We start from the raw sequence: 8,065 nt of genomic DNA on the forward strand, positions 1-8,065 counted from the left end.
TCCAGACACCAACAGTGTCTTACTGGCATTGGACAGGCCCCCAGCTGAGTCTGGATGTTGGTCGTAACTTAAGGCAGCCTCGCAGCTGCAGTCTGGAGGGCCATCCCTGCCTCTTCTCACTGGCCCAATGAATGAGCAGCAAGAATGAAAAGGCTGCAGCCTCAGTCATAACCATTCCCTTGGAGGGATTCACACTGATGGCCCTAAGAGCTGTGGGATTTCCTTTTTTTAATTTTTAAGCAGGCTTCAGATAGTGCCTTTATTTTGAGACGGCCTTGTACTTCCCTTTCTGTCTCAGTAGTGCCCACTTCTCCTGATGAGGCTGACGTCTGTCAAGTGCTGTGGGCCCTCCTATTGGCCCTCCTGCCTCGGTAACCCAGCCACAGTCCTTTATTGAATAGTGAACACCGAGGCCACCTGTTAATTGGCCGCCTCCTGTAAGATCGCGATGCTGTGTGGATGGCAGACACCAAAGGGGTTGGCACCAGAAATGTTCCCAACCCTCGATTATTTTCTATGTCAGAAAGATTCCGTCCATTAACTGTTGCTCTCTCCACAGATGCTGCCAAAACTGCTGAGTATTTCCAGCATTTTCTATTTTTATTACACAAATTAGGGTTGTATTCCGTGGAATTTGGAAAGTTAGGGGGTGATTTGCTTGAAGTTTTCGAGTTATTAAGGGGAACTGATAGGGGAGATTTGGAGAATTTCTGCTGGTTGGGAAGTCTAGGACTAGCAAATAAAGCCTAAAATTTGGTCCATATTTTTCAGGAGTGAAATTAGAAAACACTTCTACATGCAAAGGGTGGTAAAAGTTTGGAACTCTATTCAGCAAACAGAATAGGAGGGGTCTTTCCTGTCTGCAACCACTGTCTTAGCTGGAGTTAGCTTGCAGGGCTTTCTTCATCAAAGTGAATATGGACAGGGGCTGATGTGTAATTATCACATCATGGATAGGGGAGGGAGGCCACTGCATGTATTTCTTTACTTGGCCAGGAGCTGAGGATTTGTTGGGGAATGTTTTCTTACTTGATGGGAGCAGGGATTGGGAGAACCTTTCTTGTCTGAATTGGGGTGGGGCTCGGGTTATTGTTTTATGATTGAAGTGTAAGGAATGTCCTTGCAGTGAATTTGCCAACTGCTGACAATGGTTCTGTCCCCATCCAGACCAAACTCATGTCTGAGATTTTTCCAGTGCCTTTTAAGTATTAATTAACTCAAAAGTAACCAAGATTCTTTCTTACATAAATTAGCTGTTGTGAGGAGGTAAATGACTATGAGGTCACTGAGCACCATAATTCAGAAATCAATCCTATATTAGTCTACATTATTAAGGTCTAAACGCCACAGAATTAGAGCTGGTTTAAAAACATTATGTGGCATTTTTTTCCAGCTACCTTCACTTTTCTTTGAGATTTCCCCAGCAAGTTAGCCTGCGGCTTTACTCCCAAGCCTTTGTCACTGTTAATGTGTAACTGGGCTGTGGGAGGATGACATGGTCTTGCTATCTGAGAAATTATAAGTTTAAATCTCCATTTAATGATCCATGCTCTGAATTTAATGTCCTTTCCATAAAGTGGGACCTAAAAATTGCAAACCCTGCTCCAACTGTGACCTAGCCATTGTTGTTATATGGATCCACACTAAATAGTGAAGAATTAAGCTAGACACAGTTCCATTTCTCAACAGTCACTTTATTTACAGAATGCAGCATTATATATCTCCTGCTTTTCTTCTCATGTCCCAGCAGGCTCTCATTATATTGGCTCTAAGTTCTTAATTAAACAATGCCCTGCACCGTTGTATCTTTAACAACATAATTAACCTACAATTAACCATTGCCTTCTACAAATTTATCATAACCTCTTTGCCCTTGTACGCTATGTGCTGGAAATTGTGTCAGGGTGCTGACAGAATTATGCAGTATGTAAGTGCTGGGCATCGAAGGCATTGGAAGAAGGTCCTCTTTGAGATGCTGCATGAATTAACTGTTTCCACTACCTCATGCAAAGTTATGTTAACCTCCAATTTCCACCTCCAATTCCAAATCCATTGCCAGAGGAACAAATCTTCTCCCCTGAGTTGCACCTGCCAGAGTATTACCTTCGCAGCCTCTTCCACGAAGCCAGAGACTCCTGCTGACTACCATTTCCCACACAACCACAGGCAGTTTATGCAGCCGTAATTAAAAAACAAACAAACATTTTGCCTTTAAGGTGCTGCAGGTCTTTAAGGCTTGCAATGGTTGGCATCCTTTCAGCTATGAAAGATGAGGGACACACAGCAAACAATCCATTTTGGTGGGGTGTCTTCTCTTGGTGCAGCTTTGCTGATGGCTGTGAAGGCCAATCCTTGAGAGGCATTTGTCGTAGTAGTACACACCAGTCCACAGGATGTGTTGCCATTTCCCTCTTTCATCAGCCAGTGACTCCCAGGTGTGATAGTCGACATTCAGGGCTTCATGTCACACTTACAAGCATCCTTGAAGCAAAGCTTTGACACCCCACTGGTCCTCTAGCCCCAGCTACAGAAGGTCCTTGGGTATGTGACCGTCTTCCATCCTGCAGTCTTGTCCGATCCAATGAAGACGCCTCTGTTTGATTAGTGCCAACACATTTGGGAGCTCTGCCTTTGAGAGGACTGTCACATTTGTGATGTTGTCCTGCCAGGATATACCCATAATGCACCACAGACAGTGAAGATGGAAATTATTGAGCTTCTTTTCCTGGCAGCTGTAAGTCGCCCATGTTTCACAGCCATACAAGGTACGGAGAACACAGGTATTATAAACCATCAGTTTCATCCTAAGGGTCAGCTTGGTGTTATCCAATGAGTGTTTTGCAAGTTGGCCATAGATGGTAGCTGCTTTCCCTATGCATGTATCGAGCTCTGCAGAATTTGCTAACCACTTCCAGTGGGGTGTTATTTAGTGTGGTCAGGGGTGAAGATGCAACACCTTGTCCCATGACCATGGTTTTCCTGACGCTTATAGTCAAGGAGAATAAGTTACAGGCATGGGAGAGACAGTCCATGAGTCTTTGTAGCTGAGTTTCCGTGTGAGTGACTGGTACAACATCATTAGCATAGAGGAGATTGCTGATCAGGACGTGATGGTTTTTGTCTTCGCTTTCAGCCTTGATAGATTGCAGAGCTTCCCGTCTGACCTAGTGTGCAAGTAGACTCCTTCCCTATCTGCAGGGAAGGCGAAGGTCAGGAGCATGGAGAAGATGCCAAACAGAGTGGGGGCTAGGACACAACCCTGTATCACTCCATTCTTCATTCCGAAACTGTTGGAAATGGAGCCATCAAACTGTCCAGTGCAGTTCCTGTTGTCATGGAAGGAGCGGATGAGACTGAGGAGCTTTGGCTTCCAATAGTGCAATACATTCCCAAGACTTGTTGGTCAAGGGACCATTACTTAGGACAGAAATCTTGTCCAGTATTTTACACAGTCAGGTATGCAGTCAGGAGATCAAGGAGAACAATATCGGATGGGCATTTGAAGAAAATAAATTTGCAGGGCTACAGGGATTAAGCAGGGGAATGGAACTGACTGGATTGCTCCACAGGGTGTCAGCATGGACTCAATCAGCTAAATGCCGTCCTTTTATGCCATAAATGACATTTATTTTTTCATGGGATGTGGGCATCATGGGCAAGGTCAGCATTTGTTACCTGTCCCTAATTTCCCTTGACAACTGAGTGGCTTGCTAGACCATTTCAAAGGGCAGTTAAGAGTCAACGACCTTGCTGTGGGTCCAGAGTCATATGTAGACCAGACCAGATAAGGATGGCAGATTTCCTTCTCATTAGTGAAGCAGATATTTTGTTTTTTATTTAAACAGCAATCAATGATAGTTTCATGGCACCATTACTGAGACTAGCTTTCAATTCCAGATTTTTATTAATTAACTGAATTTATTAATTTATTGAATTTAAATTCCTCTCACTACCATGGTGGGATTTGAACCCATCTCCCCAGGGCATTAGCATGGGCCTCTGGATTACTAGTTCAGTAACATTATCACTATACCACTGTCTCCCCATGCCACCAGCTCCTCCTCTATGACACTAGGTAAAGAAATTTCTTCTGAATTCCCAATTTGATTTTTTGGTGACAATCTTATATTCATGGCTTCCAGTTGTGCTCTTCCCAACAAGTGAAAACACTCTGTATCTACTCGATCAAAATCTTTTATTATTTTAAAGATCTCTATTAGTTTTATGCTTCAATCTTTTTTCAAGAGAAAAGAAACCAGGCCTGTTCATCCTTTTCTGATAGGTAAAATCTCAGAGTTCTGATACAATTTTTGTAAACCTTGTTTTGCACCCTTGCCAATGCCTCTATATCCTTTTTATAATATGGTGACGAGAACTACACACAGTATTTCAAGTGTGGTCTAAGCAAGGTTTGTTGCAAGTTTAGCATAACCTCTCTACTTTTCAATACTATCCCTCTAGAAATAAACACTAATGCTTGGTTTGCTTTTTGTTATGGACTTGTTAACCTGTGTCGTTATTTTTAATGATTTGTGTATTTGTTCTATCAGATCCCTTTGCTCTTCTACCCCATTGAGATTCTTATTTACCAAGTAAAATAGACCTTTTTTTTACCAAAATGTAATAACTCACACTTGAAATCCTGAAGTGTGTTGAAATTCATTTGCCAATTATACGGCCATTCTGCAAATTTATTAATGTCTTCTTGTAATTTGCCATCCTCCTCAGCATTAACTAACTCTCCAAATTTGCTGTTGTCCGCAAATATTGAAATTGTGTTTCTGATTCCAAAGTCTAAATCATTGCAATAAATTGTGTGAACAGTGGTCCCAGCACAGATCCTGTTTGGACCACAGGTTCCACTTCTGTCATTTTGCATAGTTACCCTTTACCCTAATATCTGTTTCTTCTCAGCCAGCTAACAATCCATTCTGCTACTTGTCCCCTTACTCCACATGCTCTGACATTATTCATTAGTCTATTGTGTGGCACCTTATTGAACACCTTTTGCAAATCTAAATATATTACATTGACTTTATTACTGCTGTTTACCTCTCTGTATTATCTCTTCAAATAATTTAATCAGGTTGGTCAAGCAAGAATTTTCCTTTTGAAATCCATGTTGATTTTTCATTGTTATATTTTTGGTTTTCAGATGTTTTTCTATTCTCTCCTTTAGTTGGGCTTCCAGTATTTTTCCTACCACTGATATTAAGCTGACTGGTCTATAGTTTCCTGGGCATGTTCTATCTCATTTCTTAAATATAGTCTCTGCTATCTCTTCCCTAGATTCTTTTAAAATATGTGGATGCAATTCATATGGACCAGGGGTTTAACAGTAGAAGCCTGTACAGATCACTGGGCAGACCACTAAACTAATTCTATTTTGCCAATTTATCTATCCCGGCCAGAACATCATCATTAAAACCATGGATCCTAATCTTCATAGCAATGCTTTTCATTGTGGCATGTCAGCAAATATGTTTTTGAAAATATTAATATACCATATTACATGCAATGGCTTTGTTTACATTCTCTGAATTCCCAATAAAAAGTTCATCTAAGTATCAGAACCTAACATCAATTGAGCAGTTTTAGCTGTCTCTGCTCTGGGACTGATATCTCCCACCTGCATCAGAGTTGTGCACCTGTGTACAGAGAGAATTACAAATTGGATTATACCACTGAATCTTAAATCATTTTCTGCTAGATGTTGGGTGACTCAATATAATTCATTATGTTATGTAAAAATGTTAAATTTGTTTGTGATTTGTGGTCTATTAATGTCCAATTAAGGGCCTCTTGCCACTGCTGCTGGGATCTTACCAGTGGTGGAAGGTTCCTCCACTGCATGGGGATGCCTTGTAACACGATATGGCTGAGCTGCCGACCCTGTGATTGGCCAGCAGCTCTTGGAGGCGGGATCCCCGTCTTTAAAAGGATGGAGATCCCGCCTCCTGAAACTTTGATTTGAAAAGTTTGGGTTGGGGGGGAGCCCGGAGCATGAAAAGGCAGAGGCAACGTTTCCAGGCCTTTTTGGCCGGGCGCCACGAACCTCACCTCCACGATAAAATCCAGTCCCAGGTCTTATAGCACATCATCGTAACTTTAGCATATCAGCAGGGGAAATATTGTGAAAAATGGCCTCCCTAATCCACGTTGATGCTTTGGGCTTCCATAGTCCTGTCTGAGAAGGTATGTTAAGATTCTAAAACTTTATGATGCATTGTTGGGGATGCTTAGATATATTGTGAGGTCTGTCTTGAGAGTGGTATTGTATATTTGTACACAGCAGTGGTGTATGAGACGTGTAATTTTCTGATGTAGGAGAGAGAACAAACTCTCAGAACAGAGCTAGCTAAACATCTCCATGGCCATTTTGCATTTTTTCTAAATCACTTTTCTCAGCTTTCAAGAAAAGGAAAAAGAAACATACTCTTTCAGAAAGAAGGAGCTTGAATTTATGTAACACCTTCCTCAATATTCCCCAAAGCACTTTCAGTGTAGGAAAACACAATAGTCAATTTGTACACAAGGCTCCACAAACAGCAAATGAATTAGTGCCCAGATAATTTGTTTTGACTCATGTTAGTTAAGATAGGACTCCCGCTGCTATTCTTCAAATAGTGTGATGGAATCTTAAGCAAGCAAACACAACCTCCATTTAACTTTTCATTTGCGACAGAGGAGCTCCAGTGATATCACACCTCATCAAAATTGCATGGAATTAACCCTCCGGTTCTCCCGACAGTCCACAGAAAGTTCAGACGATCAGCAGAAGCTCCACAGAAATTCAGCCCTTAAGCTACAATAACCGATATCATGCATGTAACATGAAGCACACAAGGTAAGACTAAACACCAAGTTATAGTGCAATATACTGTAGCAGGGACAACTTTCACTCGGAAAAATCTGTATTTGATGGGGCAACAATGGCCTAAAAATGGGAATGGTCATCTTAGCCCCCTGTGTAAATTTCTGTGTAAAGTTTAGCATGAGGAGCCTAAATAAGGTTAAGTGCCCAAGTTCATAAAATTGCCTGCTAGAGTAGTTTGCTGATACTTCAACAGATTGTGCAATAATGTGGGTCTGTACACAGGTTCAGCAATGCTGAAGGTGGAAGGTGTTGAAAGGAGGCAAAGTAACAGATATTTTTAATATTATTGCACTTTAAGAACACCTGACCTCAATCAGGACACATGAAAAGGTTGTTCCATTTTTGAAAGAAAGCATTCCACATTTGTCCATCACCCAAATTGTTCATCCTCTTAAACTAGGACAAAAATTAATTCTTAATAAATACTATTTGACTGATTTGTTCAGGATGTGAATCAAACATCCTGAACTCTATTCCCAAATTCTCAATGTCTCCCGCTATAACTTTGCTGGAACCCTGGAGGAATGGAGTAATGGCTATTTTATTAGTTGTTCACATTTTTTCTCCTGGGATATCACTGATTTTCAGCTGAAGGTAGAGTGAGAGATCAGAAGAAAGCCCATGGAAACTGTTACATCACCACTTACAGTGGAGGTGAACAAATGGACCACTTGAGAATAGTAGGATCCGAGTGCAGTTCTGGATGTTTCTGAGGAATGAGTTGAGGTGCTGCATTGATAAAGTCTTTGTGGGTGAAATTGGTCCAGCAGTACAAAACAAGCGCCTAGCAAATACACCAGCCTTATTATCTTTTCTGTAGAACTGAAGCGAAGAACAATTTCATTCCCAACTCTGTCTTTAGTTCCCTCCATCACTGTGCCTCTTTCTGAAAAAAAAAATGAACTCAAATGTGAAATAAAGATGTTGGCAGAGGATTTCCTCAGAGCTGCCCTGCTCCAGCACCATAACCCCACCGGGTGTCCAGGTAAATAATATTTCAGCCACACTGCTGCTGAAGTTACAGCCGAGGTTTACTCCAGGCAGTTTGCTCATATTTAGTAACTTATCCCCAAATTTTATCCATGTTAAAGGAAATAATACCAAATAAAAATAAAATGAATCAACATAAATAAAACATTTAGTTTAATTTATTTTGCTTAGATTAAGCTAAAGATCAACCATAAATAA

The sequence above is a fragment of the Heterodontus francisci genome, chromosome 2, assembly GCF_036365525.1.
Source record: "Heterodontus francisci isolate sHetFra1 chromosome 2, sHetFra1.hap1, whole genome shotgun sequence".
NCBI classification, from domain to species: Eukaryota; Metazoa; Chordata; class Chondrichthyes; order Heterodontiformes; family Heterodontidae; genus Heterodontus; species Heterodontus francisci.